Here is a 21,878-nt window from a genome sequence, read left to right on the forward strand (position 1 = left end):
GACCCCCCGACCTCACCGGGCGTGCAGTGCATAGGCCCAGTGCGGGTTCGCCCCTGTCAGGTGCCGCTCAACGATGCCACTCACTCGCTGACCCCCGTGAACCCAGGTGGAGAGCAAACCTGCTGCTCATCAACACTTGGTACGGTACGCTCCCACGAGGTGTAGCTTCAAGAGCGCTAACGCGCTTTCAGCCAAGTGTTCAAACCCCTTACACACATGGGTGATTACGACAACCAGAGATGAACGACTGGTTGCCGGGACCGACGGCTTAACGTCCCCTCCGAAGGACGGGTGGTGGGCGGCTTGGTGATAATATTTAAACCGGGGCTCGAACCCGGAACGTCTGCGTGTCAACTCAAGAGTTTAACCGCTGAGCCATCGCCCACCTGATTGTGTTTACATAAAGAAACAAACTTTAAAAAGTTACCATCAAAAATAAAATAAATTTATTTTAATAATTTAAGTGTTTATTTCAAGTTATTACTTAAAAAAATTTATGTAATGAACTTATTTACCTAATATACTGCTCAGTCATTCTCTATTCAATTGTACCTTACTCATACACCTCTCAGTCACAATGTATTCAAATGAACACATGCTACAACTCAAAAACACCATATTTAAAAAAAAATGTAAATACTACCAAAAATATGTAAAAAAAATCACGCTGCTATAGTGCCAAAAATGAGGCACTTCGGTTACTTCAAGGATACATCACTGTCCACTCCACAAAAAGAATCAATTATACTACTAAAAATGATTGAAAAGACCAAAAAATCATAGCTACCACCGCCAATAATAGTGGACAAAATAACCAAATTTCCTGAACTACACAAACTAGCTGAAAGAAATACTAATAAATTTAAAATAAAGGTACTAAGTGATACCACAGTAAAAAATTAACGTAGAAAACGACAAAGATTTTAGGGAAATTACCAGAAATTTAAGCGACAATAACTACTTGTGGAACACATAATATGAAAACAAGCAAAACCGGCCAATCAGAATTATGGTCAAAAACCTTCATCATACTACCAGCAAGCAAGCCATCATGAAGAACCTCACATACAAAGGCTACAACATATAGGATGTGATTCCCAAATTTAAGTATAAAACTAAACAACCACTGAACATGTTTATGTTAGTATTCAGCAATGAAGAAAATATCAGCAAAATACACGAAATTACTGATATACTTAATTTTAAGGTGGTAACAGCACCACTGAAAAGGACAAAATTGGTACTACAATGTAGAAAATGTCAATTATATGGACATAAGCTACTGTAGTAGAGAACCTAGATGCGTTAACGCAAAACCAAAATGCGTATATTGTGGAGGAGAATATCCGCCAAACTACAGAGGATGCATCCTTACAAAAGAGATACCAAAATTAAAGAATAATAATCAAAATATAACTAATACCAATATGAATCCACCAAAACAACTACAAAGGGAACAGAGAAGAACGGATGAAAAATTAATTTAATCAGAAATACGAAAAAGGACCTATAAGCAGGCACTAACTGGAATAAGTAAAGAAGAACAAAAAGACAATCAAAACGGTACAAATATAGAACAAACTCAACACCACATACTGGAAAAAATAACCAAGCTGGATGAAAGAATAACTAGAATAAAAGATAGCGCCAGGGGAGCTATATCAAAAAGCTTTCCAATGGCGGTAAATAGAGTAAGAATCCTAGAATAGAATGAAAACGGGCTATTGCCCGTTTTATTGTCTTAAAATAAAATCATATATTTTAAAATTTAGTTTCAGTTATCATCAATACTTCTCTTCTGGAAATCAGTAGAAACATCCTCGGTGGTTCAATGAAACAGTCTCCACTTTGATACAGCGTTCTTAGGTCCCAACGCTAAACGTAATGGAAATTATTTTCATTTTTAATTTTATTGAAAATAATATTATCAGCAAACTAATTAGAGACTAAGTAATCACATTTTAGTTTACACTGCACAAACATTGAAATTAAAAGATAACCTCTGCTAATTTAACAGCGCAGCGTTAATCCATTGATTTCTTTTTAACGATTATTTGTGTTTATAATTTCATAATCTAATTAGAAACTAAAAAAAGTAAATCAATTGCAAGGAAGAAATTTTAATCAAAATTGTCTTCAAGCACTTTTTTTTAATTTGAATTAATGTTCCTGAATAATCACTTTCAGAGGTTAATTTTGTTAAAATGTCTTGTAAAGAACCTAAAATATTCAAACCATTTAGTAATTTAAGTACGAAGGCTTTCACGGCCGTATTAAAGGTCTGCACAGCTACACCCTTTGAAGATATCAACATTTTGATAGTGCCATCATTTTGTACAATTTATGTGCTAATTTTGTACGACATTAAAAGTTTTTGGTACTAATCATTTAGTGTTTTTTTAAAACATTTTTTAGTAATTATTTTTTAACAAGACTTTAATCAAAGCTGTGTTTTAATGAGCGGAATAAATTTTGTGCAATTTCACCTTCTAGATAATAGCTAATCAATAAAGGCTAAAGTAAAAAATACGTAACGATTTTATTATACATCTTTTTATGAATAACTCTAAAACGATGCGTCTAATCAAATAGAGAAAATAATTTTAAAATGAAATGGACTTTTAGAATCAGTAAAGGAAATAACCTTTGTGAACATTAAATATAGCATTGATCTCGTGGTTACACATTTTCAAAAGTAATCTTAAACGATTTCTCATGATAACTTTTGTTGGCCAAATTTTATCTTTCTAACACAAACAAAATCGAAAATGTTTAAAAATTTCTTTACTTTGAAGGCCCATATCTTAGCTATTTATGGGTTTAGACCAAAAATTTTTACACAAATCGTCATCATTTTGACTCTAGTATTTGTGATTAAAATTATGCCACAACTTACAGAAACAGCCTGTATATGTATATTTGTGGAACACCCTAATGGAACCTCCTATATATTTTTACATATTTGGATTTGTTTATTTTCAAGGTTTATGAATAACTTTCCTTTTTGCAATTTGGTGCGGCCGTTCTCGAGTTATTCGATTTTTTTTAAACACATCTGCTCTAGCAGACATTTGTTCAAAACATCAGAAACACTCTATGTTTGGGATATTAATTTAGGATTCAGAACATGCTTAAGCAACATGATGGAGTGTGTTTTGGTGCCAAGAACGGCTGTCTAGATCGTTTGGTCACTTTACTATGGCACGTTAACTTTTCGAAATTTGGACTTAACACTTTTTATTAACGTTTTTTTTTTTTGGCAATACAGCAAAATGTGCGGAACAATAAATTTAGATTTAAGAAAATATTGCGGAACTATATGCAATTTTACTTGCAGCATTTTTGCCGCATTTTGCACAAGCAAAATTTTTTTCCTCCCAAATTTTAATACAAATTGTTCCTAAAAATTTTATATTATCGGTGTTAATAGCTAAACTTTGTATTGGAATGTTTTGTGACCAATTGCAGCCCATACGATATCGCTTTTCCATGAGAAACTGATTTCTCTTAAATAAAAGTGGTACAAGTCAACCCACTGAAAATTCACATTTTAAAATAGTTTCCCCTACCACTCTTTGATTTTTTACCGGGATAAAGTCTTTCAACATTTTGTCCTTATAGAGTATGTGTTGGACACAATACCTTAAATATGCGGATATAAATACTTTCATACATAAATTTAAATAAAATACATAAATTTAATAACTATTAAGCTTTAATACATAAATAACTATTTAGTATAGATTGCAGAAAAATTATGTTATTACTACGGTAGTTGAATTGAGTGTACTCATACTAGCCATGTTAGCTCAAGTCACTGAGTTAGTATAGAGACTCTATAGGCTTGTCCCAATATGCGAAAAAAATTCTTCCAGGAACCGAACTACTATTATATTCTATTCTAAAATCGTTTTTGAACGGGGTTCTGGCTTGTTGGGACAAACATTAATTCAAATTTTAAAAAAATGTTTCAAGACAATTTTCAAACATTTTTGATTAAAATTTCTTCTTAGAAATTTATTTACTTTTTTATTTATTTAGTTAGTTCATTTATTTAGTTTCTAATTAGATAATGAAATTATAAACACAAATAATCGTTAAAAAGAAATTAATAGATTAATGCTGCGTTGTTAGCTATTAGCAGAGGTTATCTTTTGACTTCAATGTTGTGCAATGTAAACTAAAATGTTTAGTAATCACATTTCAGACATTTCCGACTATTTCATTCATAACATTAACAGCCAATAAGAATTCGCGGTTTTATGTCAACTAAGAACAATAATACGAACCTTTGTATCATCGCTTGTTTGTCATTGAATTAATTTCAAGACATCCATGAATGTTTTCATAACAATCAATGTAATTTATTAATAAATAAAATAACTAAAAAATATTAAAATTCTAAAAATATGTATATTTTTATTCATGAAATAGTGTAGCCTTAAAAAACACCACGAGACCGAAACCTATATGCGAAGTTAGCCCCAATTTTTCTAGCCCCCAATTAGATAGGATTTTACATGTATAGTATTTTGATTATAACAAGAGAACCAGTCAACCAATTTCGATAAACAATGTCTCATTCGAAAGCTCAATCCTTCGCCAATACGAAAGTGGAAATGCCCAATTCGAAATCTCTTTCGAATTCCGCTAAAACGCCCAAATAATGCGAAGGTACACGAAAATAACAGAAAAATGACCTTTTTTAAGTGGTGATATCTCGTAAACGATGTACCCGATGATCAAGATGTATACGTCATTCGATTCGTCATAGTTTCTTCTATAGAAATCATAAAATGCCCGATTTCAATTTTGTACAGCCCTCGGAATGACACCGTGTTCGGCTTGTTGTTTATGCACGCCCGAAAGTCTAGCAGCCAATATAAAAAAAAAAATTTAAACTAAATCGACTATAATTAGAGAACGGTTACACGGATTTTAATGTTTTATATCTCAATCGATAGCTTTCGCCTGGCTGAATGCGGTTGTCGAATGCCCGATTCGAAGTATTTAAGGATTTTGATTAAAACACAAAAAACGAATTAATCAAACACATCAATTATCTCCTTAACTAATTGACCAATTTTAATCGTCAACATCTCGATCGAAAGTATGATCTACAATGAATGCGAAGGTGGAAATGCCCGATCTCTAAATTTGCTAATTAAGTACGACTCCGGTGACTTTGGAAGTCTACTCCCCACTTACATAAAAAATAATTTTTTGTAAACGGATTACTACTAGAGAACAAATTAATGTGAAAATGTTTGAAATATTCTACTAATCACAATAAAGTATGTAAACAAACGAACAAAGTAATAGACTGATTTAAAATGTATTTGTACTAAAACAGAAAATCTTTTTTTTCATTTTTAGTTTTAGTATTTCTACCTTTAGTATAACTTATTGTTGTTCTTAGCAGTTTTCTACTCTTTTCAAATTTTATATTTTTAGCTGTATATGGTTTCACACAAAAACCGCCCCAACCCATAACTCTGTTGTTTATATTGAAATATAAATAAAGTTTTCAGGGGCAAGGTGCTAATTTACAATTCTTTCAATTTTTAAAATTCTTCCATTATATCCATTTGTTAACTTTTTCTTCAAGTTGTATAATATATTTTTCTCTTCATTACAAAAGTTAAAATGTTTTCCGAATATTCTGTAAAGAATAAAAGCATAAGTGACAATAAAAATAAAAAAAATTTTGATTAATGTGGTAGACAAAATTAGTCCACTCACTGACAATGAGTCGTTTAAACAATCGTACCCATTTAATCAGCAAATTTTGAGATCGGGCATTTACATCATTGCATTCACCGTGAATCATACTTTCGATCGAGATGATGACTAAAATTGGTCGATTAATAAAGGAGATAATTTACTTATTTGATTAATTAATTTTTTGTGTTTTATTCAAAATCCTTAAATATTTCGAATCGGGCATTTCGACATAATTATTCACCAAGACGCATGCTTTCATTTGAGATACAAAACATTAAAATTGGTCAAACCGCACTTTAGTTATAGCGAATTTAATCAAATTAATTTTTTCTTATTGGGGCTAGACTTCCAGTTGGTAGATACGTGGAGTCATTGAAATAACCGTACGTAGGTAATTAGTAAATTTTGAGATCGGACATTTCCGCCTTCGCATTCATTGTGGATCATACTTTCGATCAAGACGTTGATGACTAAAATTGATCAATTAATTAAGGAGATAATTGATGTGTTTGATTAATTCGTTTTAATCAAAATTCTTAAATATTTCGAATCGGGCATTTTGACATAAGCATTCAGCCAGACGCAAGCTTTCATTTGAGATGTAAAACATTAAAATCCGTCAAACCGTTGTTTAGTTATAGCGAATGTAATCAAAATTATTTTTTTCTTATTGGGGGCTAGACTTCTAGTCGTCAGATTCGCGGGGTCATTTTAACATCCGTACGCAGGTAATTAGTAAATTTTGAAATTGGGCATTTCCACCTTCGCATTCATTGTAGATCATACTTTCGATCGAAATGTTGATGATTAAAATTGGTCAATTAGTTAAGGAGATAATTGATGTGTTTGATTAATTCGTTTTTTGTGTTTTAATCAAAATCCTTAAACATTTCGAATCGGGCATTTCGACAACTGCATTCAGCCAGGCAAAAGCTATCGATTGAGATATAAAACATTAAAATCAATCAAACCGTTCTCTAATTATAGTCGATTTAGTTTAAATTAATTTTTCTATATTGGGGGCTAGACTTTTAGGCGTTCATACGTGCATAAACAACGAGCCGAATACGGTGTCATTCCGAGGGCTGTATAAGGTTAACGGGAAAGAATTGAAATCGGGCATTTTATGATTTCGATAGAAGAAACTATGACGAATCGAATGACGTATAGATCTTGATCATCGGGTACATCGTTTAGTAGAGTTACAAAGCCATTTCCAATAATGTTAAAAAACTAGTTTCGTAAGACACGCTTGAAATGCACGAGTTCAAGTTTAAAAGCAAGTGGCGAAGTTAATGAATGAGTGCTTTAAGTCTTATGAAACATGTTTTTTATGCTATTTTTTGTAATTCGCGTTTTTATCCTTTTTTTTTACAAAAATAAAATAAAATTTGACAACGTAGGGAAATAGGTATGCAGCAGTAATACCGTAACACTTGAAAATAGAAATTTGAATTGATAATTAAAAATTGTCAAAACACAAAATGTATTCACCTGAAAAAAATGTTTAATGTACACCTCCCGAAATAAGAGAAATTGCTCAGAGATCTATTAAAACACTATTTCTAGAGAAGTCCCACGAAAGGTACGAACAACAGTACTCTAAATTTAAGGCGTGGTTCAAATTGTCACATTAACAACTAGTAAAATTAATGACCTGATGTCACCAACTTGAACTGGTTCCATAAAATTTTACTAAAATCTTATTACAGCATCGGATGCTGTAAGGAGTCTCATTACAGCACTCGTTTAAGTGCTGTAATAGCTTTCATTACCGTCGCGAATTACAAAAACAATTTTTCAGCTTAAATCCATCATTAAGAAAAACTTAAAGTTCCTATCAAAGTTTAAACAATCGGTTTGGTATTTTCCCTGGAGGTAGCCAACGAACATCCAATATAGTATGAAAAAGAAGTTTACACATTTTGCGAAATATGTGCAATCAAACAATGACCTTTAATGCATTGAACTAAAATTAGAACTAACTCTAGAAGCTTTCGGGTTTTGCTGTGCGTTTAAGAAAAGTTTTAACGATGCGGATGCCATGTTGCAATCTTCTTCAGAAACTGGTTCGAACCAGTTTCTGAATCACACCGATTAAAATTTCTGCCTAGAAATTGATTTACTTTTTCTTAGTTTTTATTTACATTATAAAATCATAAACACAAATAATCTTTAGACCAAAAATTAATAGATTAACAGAGGTTATCTTATGACTTTATTCTATGTGCAGTATAAAAGGAAATATTCTTACTATTTGTCCGCATATTCTATTTAGTTTCCCGATATTAACTCAATAACATTAAAAATAAAATAATAATGGGATTAAAATTATTATTAATACTTTCCATTATGTTTACCGTTGGGATCTCAGACGAGATGTATCATGCTTGTGGAGCAGATTTGACTGAGCTAATGTGGAAAATATGTAAGGACTTTAATCCTCATACCCCGAATAGAAATATTAGAAGTATTGATGATAACAGTAAGTACAATATTATTTTGAGAATATTAACCTACTAGGTCTGACAATGTGTACCATTTCTATTTTAGGATACATAGAAAATATGGAAGAGGTATATCCCTTCGAAAATAATATTATGAGTGACCATTCAGGAAATAAATATAATTCTATGATTCATTACCGTCAACGAAGAGCTGCCGGTATTGTTGACGAATGTTGTGCGAATTATTGCACCAGAGACCAAATTGAGCAGTATTGCAAAACCCCGAACTAATGTAATAATTTCCAAAAGATAACAAAAAAATAGATTTGTATTGACATGTTATTAGGAGCTTAACTTCAACATTTTTTTTTACATTGATTAATAAAAGTGAAGAGCAAATTACATAGCGAATATAATACCAACCTATTTATTACTGTCTCCGTTTCTACTTGAGAAATATATTCCTGTATATAACTCAAAAACCCGATATCTGAGTACACCACTGGATTAAACATCTTTGAAATGGGTATTTACCCAAATTCATCAAAAATAGTGGTATACAAATACGAGAAAAATTAATAATAAGTGTTTTTATCAATTAGCAATTAGAATTGAAATAAAAAGAGATAAAAACGTCTTCTTATTCTCATGTTGTTACGAACAAAAACAGTTGTTAAGCTATTGTTTGCAATTTTATACGTTATATGCCGTGGATTACTAAATCTGACGAAGTAAATTAATAAAAAGCAATTTATTTTTAATTTAGCTGCAATTATTAATATTTTTGTAGAAATTTGGTATATACCCATTTTAATGGGCGCTTAATTCAGTGGTAAACCTGGTTTCCTAAATTTTTTTGCCCTTGGTTTTTGTAATAAAAATGTGACACTTTGTCCTAAAATAGTGTTTTTTTTTTGCTCTACCATTCAAAAAAATGGTCAAAATCGGACAATAAAATAATCTCGGAAAGTTAAATGATGAGTTACAATTTTGACAACATCATTTGATTGCTTGGATAATACCGCATCGATTTTTGCTCTGCGATATTTCTCATATCAGTCATAATGAGGTTGGGGAGACCAGTGCTTTTTCAAATATTTACATTTTAATATCTACTGGACCACTCAACCGTTTTGAATATTTTTGGTCTCCTTTGAAACAGGATTTTATGTTCTTTCAAAAATAATTTTTAGTAATACCGTTTGGTTCAAAACGATTAAACTAGAGTGTGTTATCTGCAGCTATTACATATTTTTGTGATTGTTGAAAAAATTAGATACAGCGGTAGTACTATTTACTCAGCAGACCCTTAGATCCGCAGAAGATTTGCTAAATATTAGTGAAAACTGCATCTCGATATATCCATCCGTTCTCGAATTATAGAAAAAAATATTAAAAACTGCTGAATTGCTAGCCATAGTTTTTGCATGTGTTCGTTTTAACCAATTTTTTTCTAGGTAATTACACCACAATTATTAAAACCGCCATCGACCATTAATTACGATTTTTCAAAAACCACTGCTAAGTGTACCAAAAAGATTACAGAAAATGTTAATGACATTACAAAAATATAACATAAATTTGGAATTTGCATCCGGTGGAGAAAACGTGGTTGCGGACGCGCAATCAAGAGCGCCTATAAACTCTAACTTGGAATTAAATGAAATAACTTCATCTACAGTATACCAAACGTCAGAAATTTTGCAAATATTTGGAATCAGTGAATATTTCAAGTCAGGTAAACGTGTCTAAAGAGAGAATGGAGGACATAAAGAAAGAAACAAAACGGGACTATTGTTTACAGGCTATAAAAAATTATATATCCTGATACGATTCATCAACTACCAGATGAAGTGAAACCTTACCACCCTTACAAGTGCGAATTAACAAATCAGAACGGAATCATTTATAGGAATGACCGAATAGTGATACTATTTACGTTACGGAAGAAAATGTTACAAAAACGTCACAGCTAAAAGGAACATCTTTTGGCCAGGAATGACCTACGACATTAAAAATAAAATTAAAGAATGCACAACCTGCATTAATGTGTTTGCACAACCCACGCAACCTCATGTTATCCCTGAATTCCCATTTCAGTACGTTTCGATGGACATTTTAACAACAGAGTATAAAAAAGAAAAATTTTCTTGTAACTGTTGACCACTATTCAGACTATTTCTAACTTAATATTTTGAAGGACTTATCGTTTAGTAAGCAAAATTTGCGTTGAGACATTCAAGCAAAATTTTAGTAGACTCGGAATTCCTTAAAGAATTTGTACGGATAATAGCACTAATTTTGCCAGTGCAGATTTTCAACAATTTATTAAATAATGAGATATATGTCATGTAACTTCATCGCCACACTATCCACAATTCAACGGTAAGGCAGAGTTAGCTGTTAAAATCGCTATAAAGTTGATAAAGAAGACTGAAAACAATAAAGAAGATTATTCTTATATATTAGTTCAACCATTTGCGAAATAGTAAAAAATGTACATAAAAAGATAGAAACAAATAGACAAAAATCGAAACAATATTATGATATGAACAGTAAACACTTGCCGTAACTGGAGATAGGTCAGCCAGTAGCTGCTCAATTACATCCTGAAAAATCTAAACTATGGACATTAGGAAAGAGAAAGGACCACATCGAAACTTGGCCTCACTTCCAACTTGTTTCTGAAGAATATTGCAACATGGCATCTGAAGCGGCAAACATTTTTTCAAAAGACGAAGCGGTTAACCCGAATGTTTCGATATACATGCGAAAACTGAATGCTGTGAGAGAAAATAAATCACGTACTGTAGATAAATACTAGTGTTTAATAACTCAAAATCAAAATACACCACTTTGCTAAAAGCACATCGCCTGTCCCTCATCGCTAATCTATCATTGCTTGTACTTTCGCTCCATTCTCACATTGCCCTTGGATTTTGAGTAGTATTAATTAACAAAGGCTTGAGTCGGTGATCACCTGCTGCATTAGCCCCGAGAAGACGAGTATTCGGCCTTTCTTTGCCTTAAAGCCGGGTGCATGTTTTTCTTGTTGTAAAATGTAAGCTCTCTTTGATAGTCTTGTCCAGTAGAGACCAGTTTCGTCTACGTTGAAAACTTGTTTAGTAAAATACCTGCCTTGTGTAATAATGTTCTTGAGAACATTTTTAAAATCTTCGGGCGCTACTGCATCTCCACTGGACGCTTCTCCCTTCAATGCTACATTGTACAGTTTAGCTCTTGATTTAAATTTTTGAAACCAACCTCGACTTGCGTGAAAAGTTTCATCTTTATGAACATGTTCGGGTTTTGACTTGAATTCTTCAAATATGGATACAGCTTTTTCTTGTATGTTGGTCCTACTTAGTGGTACTTTACGTTGATTTTGTTCCTCTATCCACGTAAAGAGGAGAGATTCCATTAAGATGATTAAAGAACTTTTGCCTTTTACAATTTGTTGTGCCATAAATGAGTTTGGAATTACATATGGATCTAATGGTAGTGACGGGTATATTAAGAATTCTTGCAATATCTACGGCTTTTTCCCCGGCATCAAACTGACGTAATATTTCTAATTTTTTACCTAGAGATATTGTACTCTTAGTTTTCTTTACGATTTTTCCACTCATTTTGATCTATAAATAAGAAATACGTACACGGGAAACATAATCTTTTTGAACGCAAGATTAGATAATTGTTCAATGTAATTCTGACTTCAATAATATATTAACTTACCTCAATGTGTCTTGGCAATTTGACAGTTTCTGTCCAGTCCTATAGATGTCAATTTCAGTCCTATTTATGACGCAACGCAAATCGAAACAACTCAAATTGAGTCGGCGCAAATCGAGACCCTAGTATATCCTGAAATCTATAGGCATTAAAGTATTCCTAGGTTTTTCTGTCATACCAACTCTCTCAATGTCATAGTTCTTGACAGTTACCAGTTATCTTGTAATTGAATTCCTATGAGTAACAAAATCACCACAGTTGTACTGTTTTGAAGACTTTCTTTTTTTTATTTATTTTTTTATTTTTTCTTTTACAAGTACAAGTACATGTACAAGAAGGGAGCAAAACGGGACATACCCAAAAAATGTTGCTCCACAAAATTAAATACATTAAACAGCAATCAATGTCGAGATATATTTACATATATATAAAGACAGTAAAATAAAACTAAACTAAACATTGAACAATAATAATAAAAAAGAAAAAAACAAAATGAATTCAGAAACTAAAAGTAAATTAGAATAAGCATCATAATTTATCAAATTAATTATCAATTAATCATCAAATTGTTAGACGTCACAATAACGTTACGGGCCAGAGATCTATACCTTAGTCTACTGTACCCGAATAAATCTATGCCGAGGCGGTCCACCATTCTCTCCATTCTAATAATTGGAGAGTTTCTGTATGCGACCGTGCGCGGCGTAGGAGCATAAAAAAGAAAATCATACCGCAGCTGGCGAGGAGGGACATGAAGGTCGACACGTGACAATAGATAAGGAGAATCGCAGAGACCATTTAACAACTTATATAGAAACAGGGCGTCGGTAAGCAATCTTCGCTGACGGAGGGTAAGCAAGCCACACAGTCTACACGCGGAATTGTAATCAGCGTAAATCTGAGAGGATTTATATAGGAGAAATTTCAAAAATTTCTTCTGAATTTTCTCTAGTTTCTCAATATATGAAGAGTATATGGGATTCCAAATACTGCTGCCAAAGTTCAGCAAGCTATTAATAAAAGCATTGTAAATGTTAATGATCGCAAGAGGATCCGTAAAATCGACACAACATCGCATTACAAATCCTAGCATTCTGTACGCTCTATTCACCACTCCGTCAATATGCAAATTAAAAGTCAACTTCTGATCAAGTGTAATACCAAGGTCCCGAACGGACGAGGATCGATGTAGGCCATCATTACCAAACAAATAGTTATGTATAATGTAATTCTGTTTCTTTGTAAAAGTTATTATTGCGCATTTAGAGACGTTAAGTGTAAGGTAATTATCAAAGCAATACCTGTACAAACCATCCAGGTCGCTCTGCAGTTTGGCACAGTCGTTTAGACAACTTATAGACATGAATATTTTAAGATCATCGGCGTACATGAGACAGCGACAATGGGAAAAGGAGGCAAAAATATCATTAATATAAATAAGGAACAAAAGAGGACCAAGGTGACTGCCCTGAGGTACACCAGATGTAATTGAAAATGACCGTGAAAAGAACCTGCCAATCCGAACAACGAAAGTGCGTCCCGAGCCATAGCAAGCAAACCAATCTAAGAGAGAGCCCGCAACGCCAATACGCATTAATTTGTCACGTAACAAATTATGATCAACCCTGTCGAATGCCTTGCTAAAATCCGTATATATTGCATCCACCTGAACATTATTATCCATGGAAGACAAAAGGAGATCCGTATACTCAATCATGTTCGTTTCCACAGACCGACCCTGAAAGAAGCCATGTTGGTTTACATGAAGAATATTTTTTAACTGAAAAAACACTCTAGAGTATATTAGCTTTTCGAATATCTTACCAAACAACGGCAAGATGGAAATTGGGCGGTAATTAGCGGCCAAACTATGATCACCAGATTTGTGAACTGGAACAACGTTGGCGCGCTTCCATGCCATGGGAAACACTCCAGCCTTTATGGTCATGTTAAAAATTATTTGAAGAGGTATGGAAAGAGCAGCAGCACAATTTATAATAAGAACTGATCAGAACCAGGACCCTTGTTGGGCGACACTTGACTAAGTGCAAGTTCAACATCAGCGCTACTAAAAGTTCCGACGACAACAGTGCCAGCTGCAGAGCCAATCACCTCATCTGAGACACGGATATAGGCTGTGGGTTGAGTAAAAACAATTTTTATTGAATTGTCCCCTATTTTTGTTTTGGGTTTTCAAGTTGAAGATTTGTTGTTTCTTTTTGAGCAAGTTGTTTCAAGTTGTTTCCATAGACCAATTTGTCGTTGTTTCCGAACCTGTTAAATTTTTATTTTAATTGCTTTTTCAACCCAACTAATTGATCCAAATAGTTCTCAGGCTATTGCCGTAGTCGCCTCTTCGTAAATTCTATCTTCCGCACCATCCTTTCATAATCTTGCTTATTAACGGGTGTGTTTTCAGCGTCTTCTTCGACATCTTCCATTGGGTCTCCTAATCTTTCATCTTTAATATCTGCTTTCTTTACGCTTTCCATAGATTTTTTATTTTAACTCCGGATGAATTACAATTACTGGGGCTTTCCTCAATACTCAATACTCAAGATTGCAATATTGTTTTGTGGGGAATCTCTGATGCAGATTATTGCGTCCTTCATGATATAGATTCACGGATGTTGGTTGTCAAGGTAAAATAAAAAGGTCAGATGGAGAAACATTAAAGCAAACTATGTTTGGCAGAATCTGCGAAACAATTAACTTATTTTACTCTCTGAAGAATCTATGAATGTTCCATATATGGTTGGTAATGATTACGTTTGGTTTTCATAAAATGCTTTTATTGTAATATCCGCCGTTTTTAGAGTTCTGTGAAAGCCAATATATTTGGTACCAGAAAAAGTTACAAAATTAGTTTTAGCTTGTATTTGTTTTCACAATTTTTTGAGGAAAAGTAGAAGTTCGAGCAACATTTATATGTATATTTATAGCAACATATTATATATATTTTTTTTACTAATTATTTGTAGGGTTGACCAGGATAAGTACGAATCTCGTGTTTGCATTCCATTGTAGTTTGTAAATTAAATAGATACTTAATCCAATAATGTATTTGATAGACAATAAGATTATATCTAAGTAATGTATGAATGAAATAATATACTTGTGGGTATACTTTGTCTAAGGTTATATTTCGTATTTAAGAAAAAATGAACCATTTTTCATATATAGTTTCTCTTAGCCTTATCCATCATTGCTACAATATGTTCTTCAGCTTTCTTCTTCGACGGAGGAATTCAAATTAAGGTTTCCTCAATGTTGTCGTCGTGGTTATGATATGTTATAAGTAGGGTTGGTCACAGACTACTAGTAATGGTTCTTTCTAAACTTAAATAAGGTATATTTTAGTTTGTGTTGAAAAAAATGCGTAAAGGTTTGTTCCTGTTGAGAAGCAGCCACATTTATATTGGGCTATATGTCGCTTTTTGCACAAGACTTTGATCTAGATCACACAAATCGTAAATTAGTTAAATTCAGCTCCTCTTTAGAAAAATTTTATGTCATTTAATTAAATTATTTTTATTTTCATTTTATTAACAAGCACATTATCGATCGAGGACTTTCTTCAGGTTCAGCATAAGTTCCACACCTTTGCGTTCCCCAACATAAATCAGTTCTACAAGGTAGGGAATTAAATTTTAGTGATTCATTTCAGCCTCTTTTTATTGAATATAATGGTAATACAATAATATTTAAGTTATCTTGAACAATAAATAACATGATTTTTAACTACAAAAAGTTGATACCTTCTACCATCTGCGTTGAACCCCAATACTCCAGTTAGGTTTAGACCTATTGGGTCCTCTAATAACTTTACTCCAAGCTCCAGTTATTTTAGTTTGATCAGTTTTGTGACCAGCGTTGATACTGGCAACAGTATCCTTTCCAACTCTATCAACGCCACCTCCTACACTCCACGGATACGGACTTTCTGTACTTCCCCCGATTTGCGTACCACCTGGAGCAAAAGATCTTTTGTTTCTAACGTGGTGATCAACATTTACAAGTTCATATTGTTCAGGTACGTATTGTTCTACAACCAGGTATTGTTGATATTGATCTTCAGGAATAACAAAAGCAGCAGAAAAAGCCACCAACGCAAATAAACCTATGTATTTGATCATCATCTGTAATAAAAAAGAAAACAATATCTTTAATCGTCAAGTTCCATTATAACTTATTATTGATATCAATCTGGTGAGAAAGGCACTTACTGTGTAAAAGATGTATCGGGCGACTGTATAAAAACAATTATGTAGATCTGTTAACTGAAGAAATTTGACTTTGTTTCCTAACTTGAAGTGAGTTGAGTTTATATACTCTAACGCACAATGTATTGCATATTTGATAAAGGGGAATTACTGTGTCCCGCTCTTTCGCCTTGCTTTTTTTAGGGATTAATGAAGTGGAAACCCGGAGACCCATACAATCTTATCGTCTAATTAGTACATTGTGGGCTTTTACAAAGATAATTCTATTTATATCCGTTACTACAAATCGTATTAAAGTTAGAGGAGTTTATTTAACCTTTGCAAGGGGAATTCCATTTCAGCATAATTTCTTTTAATATCAAAAATACTACAAGAAGTTATCTCAACTCATTCAACTATTAATAAACATTAAACGATAAAAACTTATTTAAACTTATCATAAATACGGAGGTTTTTACGCGGTTGTTATTTAAAAATAATAATTGTAATTGTTTGACCTTCCGTATACAATGTTGTGCGACCTTAAATACATAAAGTCTAATTGTAACAGATTTGTCAAGAAAACTGTCAATTTAATTTGTATACAGTAACAAAGTAAGCGAAACGCCATTTTCAATCGAGAGAATATTAATTAAAATAGTTTTTTAATTTCAAAATATTTAGGCATAAAATTGTTTTGCATATTAGTCTTATGCAAATCAGTTGTGATTTAATATAAAATGTCAAAAATATTGGAATAAAAGGTTTGAGTCAAAACGCCCATATTTGTATGATCTCATCTATTCCTCCGCAGAGTAGCGTTTCTGTAATATTAGCAAAAATTAGACTTACAACTGAGTAAGGTACCATAATCTGCTGAATACAGATTGCTGACACCTTGCTAGGTGACTGAAATCTTAATATTGTAAACTCATTGAAATTGAAATTACGATAACTTTTATACATATGGGAACGCAAACGGTTCTATTCAATAGCTCTATAGTTATGTGGGACAAGAAAGGCAAAATAAAAAAAGCAGAAATCAAGTATCCAGCAGTCAATCAGCAGCTAGCATTTGGCAGAGAAGTATCTTTAAATCCTCAAATCAAAGGTTAAACAAACAATCCAGTGTTCAAAAAGAATAACGTCGGTAAACATATAAGTTTAAAGCTACCGAAAAAGAGGCTGCAAAAGCAGTGCAATCGAGCATATAATAAAACCTCCCTCTTCGGATAAGCAGTATGCCCTGTTGCTAAAAGTAAGTTAAAAGAAGAAAGTTAATGTAGAAAGCCATATGAAATAGAGGTAAATCCAAGCGAACAATGTTTTTATGATCTGAAACACGATGATGCAGTAATATTTCAAACCATGTGTCACGTGTATTCCTTGCATCCGTTAAAAAATTGCACCAGGGGCAAGGCATTATCAACTTTAAAAAAAGAGCACCCGTAAATTTTCAACAAACATTCCGCTATCTACTGCAGGACCTGATGAAAACATCCATCAAATGATTGCTATACAAACAACGAGAATTATTATTACGGGTATTCGTTTTATTAGACTCTCTTGTCATTGTCACTACAACTCCTCATAGCCATATTTATGGGCTGCTGGACAACAAATGCAGACAACAATGTCATGAGCAGGCAGATGTTCTTAGCCACCTCATTGTGCAGTTGTATCCTTACGGGCCACGCCTGAGGCGATAAGGACTCCTTTTTTTGGCAGACATTGCTCGGGACGATTTGGTTGGATGTTTTGGGATAGTAAATTCCCGCGTGTAGCTGTATGCCACAACGGTAGTCCCGTTCGGTCTTAGTGGAATCTAATGGAGCCTGTAACAGTTTTTTGTATCGTCAACAGTGTATTTAAGACGCAAGCAACAAGGTAGATCTTTTGGATAGCAGTATTAGTGGCGAGCATTGCCTTATCGACTTCATCGTGGTACGACAAATCTTCCATTCTTCCCTAAAAATATTCTTTCTTCGATATTTAGGCATAATTGTAGAGAAAGCAGACGCTTTTCTCTACATCTTTGCTACTATTTAGTTATTTGGAAGGTTGTCGCTTCATCTTTTCATAGTTCTTTATCCTTATGGTGGTTTATTCCTAGTTATTCTGACAATTTGTTCCTCTGTTATGTAATCGATGTATTCATTTCATTTTTCTTAATTCCCACTCATTGATGTTATCTATTCTGTATCAAAAATGTTAATAATTAGATATTGCAATTAAGGTATCCCCATCACAGATCGACTGCTTAATGTGGTTAGAGATGATATTTTGTTGTGAACCTAGCGGAGCCCATTCTAAGCATACAAACACTGCATAAAACTTACAAATATAATTACATGGCTTTGCCGCTTACACGGAAGATGAGCTTACTTCCCGTGATAATTTTACCTTAGAGGGACATGGTAGTAGCGTTGATGATCATCCGGCGACGTCTAAGCAATCAGTGATTATCGACGAAAGCTGTCACAATGATTTTAATGTTGTTAGTTATTATACCTCAGTTTAGTCTGGCATATACGCTGCCAAGGAGAGTTTAACGATGTTAAATAACAATGGGCTCTAAGCAGTTCAATAAACCTAGTCAGGTAAACTGGTTCGTACCAAATGGGTACGTTGTTGTGAATAGGGTTCTTGTTGTCACAAAGCTGGTAATGCGCGTTCAGCAAATGATCCTCTTATTGTGTAGGATATCACTCCAGTCTATAGACACTCTATACCCCACTCTACAGACTCTTTGTATGAAGCTCCATCTATATCTCCAAAACCTGTAATCATGTAACATTCGAGATATTGTTTCCTCCCTGTTAATCATGTTCAATTAAATTTTGCTCTTCATAGTGCTGATTGGCCATCTGTTAGATTTTATCAGTGTTAATAAACCTCAAACGTTACAACTCCTTTTTGGAAACTATTTATTGCACATTTTACCGCTTTATGCTTATAAATAAATGGTAGTTATAAGTGAACTATAAAATTCACATACAGCCATACCTTTTGACCTACGTAAATAATGTTGTAAGCAATGTTCAGTCAGACTCAAGAAAGATGATACGCATAGAAACGTTTTTTTGTAAATTGCTATTGTGAATTGCTGTACTAATGTACTTGAAATTGTTGATTGTTATTTTGCTAGTGTCTACAGTAACGATGACTTAGCGTTCATTGAACAAAGCTTGATTACATTGAATATGTAACTAGAAAGCAATATCATGGTTGGTACAGATCTATGATTTTAATTTAATAACGATATACTTTATTATTTTCCATTTGTAATTTACCTTTTTCCATTAATGATATATCATAATGTGATCAAGTTGAACATTCTAGATTTTTTAAATAAAAGTTGTAAATAAATTTCATACAAGGGTTTGTTTTTATTGAATGTTATGGCGATACAATTAAATTAACAATTTTTGATAAATAAATAAGGTGATATTTAACTATAAAATGTTGATATTTTCTACCATCTACGTTGAACTCCAATACTCCAATTGGGTTTAGCCCTATTTGGTCCTCTAATAACTTTACTCCACGATCCAGTTATTTGAGTTTGATCAGTTTTGTGACCAGCATTAATACTGGCAACAGTATCCTTTCCAACTCTATCAACGTTACCTCCTACACTCCACGGATAAGGACTTTTAGTGCTGACGCCTATTTGTGCACCACCTGGCGCAAAAGATCTTTTATTTCTAGCGTGGTGATCAACATTTATCAGTTGATATTCTTCCGGTTCGTAATGTCCTACAAGGAAGTATTGTTGATATTGATCTTCAGGAACAACGAAAGCAGCGGAAACAGCCACCATGGCAAGCAAAGCAATGAACTTGATCATTATCTGTTATAAAAAAGTAATATTTTTAATCATACAAATTATAACTTATTAACAAAAAAATGTATGGAAAATTGCTGTATTAATTTGATGAAAAATACACTTACTGTTTATAAGATTTATGTGCGGATTAACTGTGTTGAAACCAATTGTGCAGACGAGATATTTGATTTTATGGTTCGTAACGAGAGCCGCACCGAATATACAGTACTAGCGTAAAGTAACCCCCCCCCTGTTTAACTTCTGAACAGATTGAGATATCAATATGAACAAAAAAACGTCAGTTTCTATATTTTATCAGCACAAATATTTTCTTATGAAAAATTTTGGTATTACTTTTAGTTTTTCCGGAAAATGGAACAGCTTTGTTTTTTTAAATGGAACACCCAGTATATTATGGTATCTTTCGAAAGAATAAAACAATACGAATTCAACGATACCTCACAATCAAATATCGGTTTATTAGTTTTTCGCATAAAAATTAAACAAAATGCGGAATTTCGCCGGAAAAACCAACGTATCTTCGTTGACTACCTGTCGAGATACAATGGGCCAGATAAATGGTGGACGGTCAGTTAAAGGTCGGTCTACGCTCGGGTTAAGCAGGGTTAAATCAGCAATTCTTTTAGAATGTTTTTATGAAACAATCAATACAAGAAAAGGATAAAAAGAAAGTTCTTTTTAAAACATCTAAGAAAAAATTGTCATAACAACAATTTTAAAGTTTGTAGGTACTTTGAAATTTTGTATTTAAGGCAACATGCAAATATTTTCCTTCATTTCTATCTTTGAATTCTACCCGACCAAGTATAACCAAAGAGAGGCGAGATCAAAATGGCTAGAAGGAGTTTAGAGCACAATATCGAAGCAATTTTAATATTCGCTCGTGCTGACAGAGCGACGAGAGAATCTACATGAAACAGAGCGACAATTTAAGGAACGATTTCCTGAACATCCAATTAGTCGAAAATATTTAAGAGAACTTGCGAATAAGTTTTTGGAAACTGGAAGCGTCGAAGACCGCAAAGAACTGGTCGTCAGATATTAACAGAAGTATTTAATGCGCCCATGATGTCGTCTGCTGCTATCGCATCAACGTGTGATGTGTTAAATATTTCCACGTCGTTGTTGGACGACGTGGAAATACTTAAAGAAGAATAAATATCATCCATTTTAAATAAAAATGCTTCATGAATTAACAGAAGATGACCCTGATATAGAAGAACAGAATTTTGTGAGCTAATGACAAATATGGTTGAACGAAATCGATTATACTTGAAACATATTTGTTTCAGTGATGAATGTACTTTCTTTTTGGGAGGAAAATTGCATCGGCGTGATGTTAATCCACATGAATATCGTGAAGTTATCACTCAATTTCATTATAAAGTAAATGTTTTTTTTTTCAAGACTTTTGCAAATTGTACAACAGAATCCTGACGATTTTGAAATGGAACTATAGTGTTTCATCAAGACGGAGCACCTCCACATTATGCGCCAATGGTACGAAATTATCTTGATAAAAATTTTAATGGACAGCAAGATCACCAGATCTGACACCTTTAGATTTCTTTTTATGGGGTTATTTAAAATCCAAGGTATATGAAATTCCGTTGGGTAGTATTGAGGATTTAAAACAAAAAATTATTGACGTCTGCCAAAATATTGATCATCACATGTTACGCCGTGTGAGAGAGGAAACACTACAAAGATGGTACCACTGCCTAGAAGTTCAAGGTAATCATATCGAACAATTTACTTAATAGTTGATTCTTAATAAATAAAAAATTCTTTTATTATTCAATAACAACACTAAGCAAATTTTTCAACCGTTACCTATACTAGCAAAATCTTTAATAAGAAAATTTAATTTCTTATATTGACTTTTTTTCTTTATAAATATTTTTTGATAAAATATGATTAATT

At 33.1% G+C, this 21,878-nt stretch overlaps 1 long non-coding RNA gene across 1 annotated transcript; it reads right to left on the reverse strand.

Annotated features, from left to right (window-relative positions):
• Positions 1–15,560: 15,560 nt before the first annotated feature.
• On the reverse strand, positions 15,561–16,256 carry LOC111416227 (uncharacterized). The gene is made up of 2 exons (XR_011640940.1): positions 16,130–16,256; positions 15,561–16,042 (listed from the first exon to the last, which is right to left on the reverse strand). It is a non-coding gene; the product is annotated as an uncharacterized lncRNA (long non-coding RNA).
• Positions 16,257–21,878: the final 5,622 nt, after the last annotated feature.

Source organism: Onthophagus taurus, chromosome 7 (assembly GCF_036711975.1).
Source record: "Onthophagus taurus isolate NC chromosome 7, IU_Otau_3.0, whole genome shotgun sequence".
In the NCBI taxonomy this organism is placed as follows: Eukaryota; Metazoa; Arthropoda; class Insecta; order Coleoptera; family Scarabaeidae; genus Onthophagus; species Onthophagus taurus.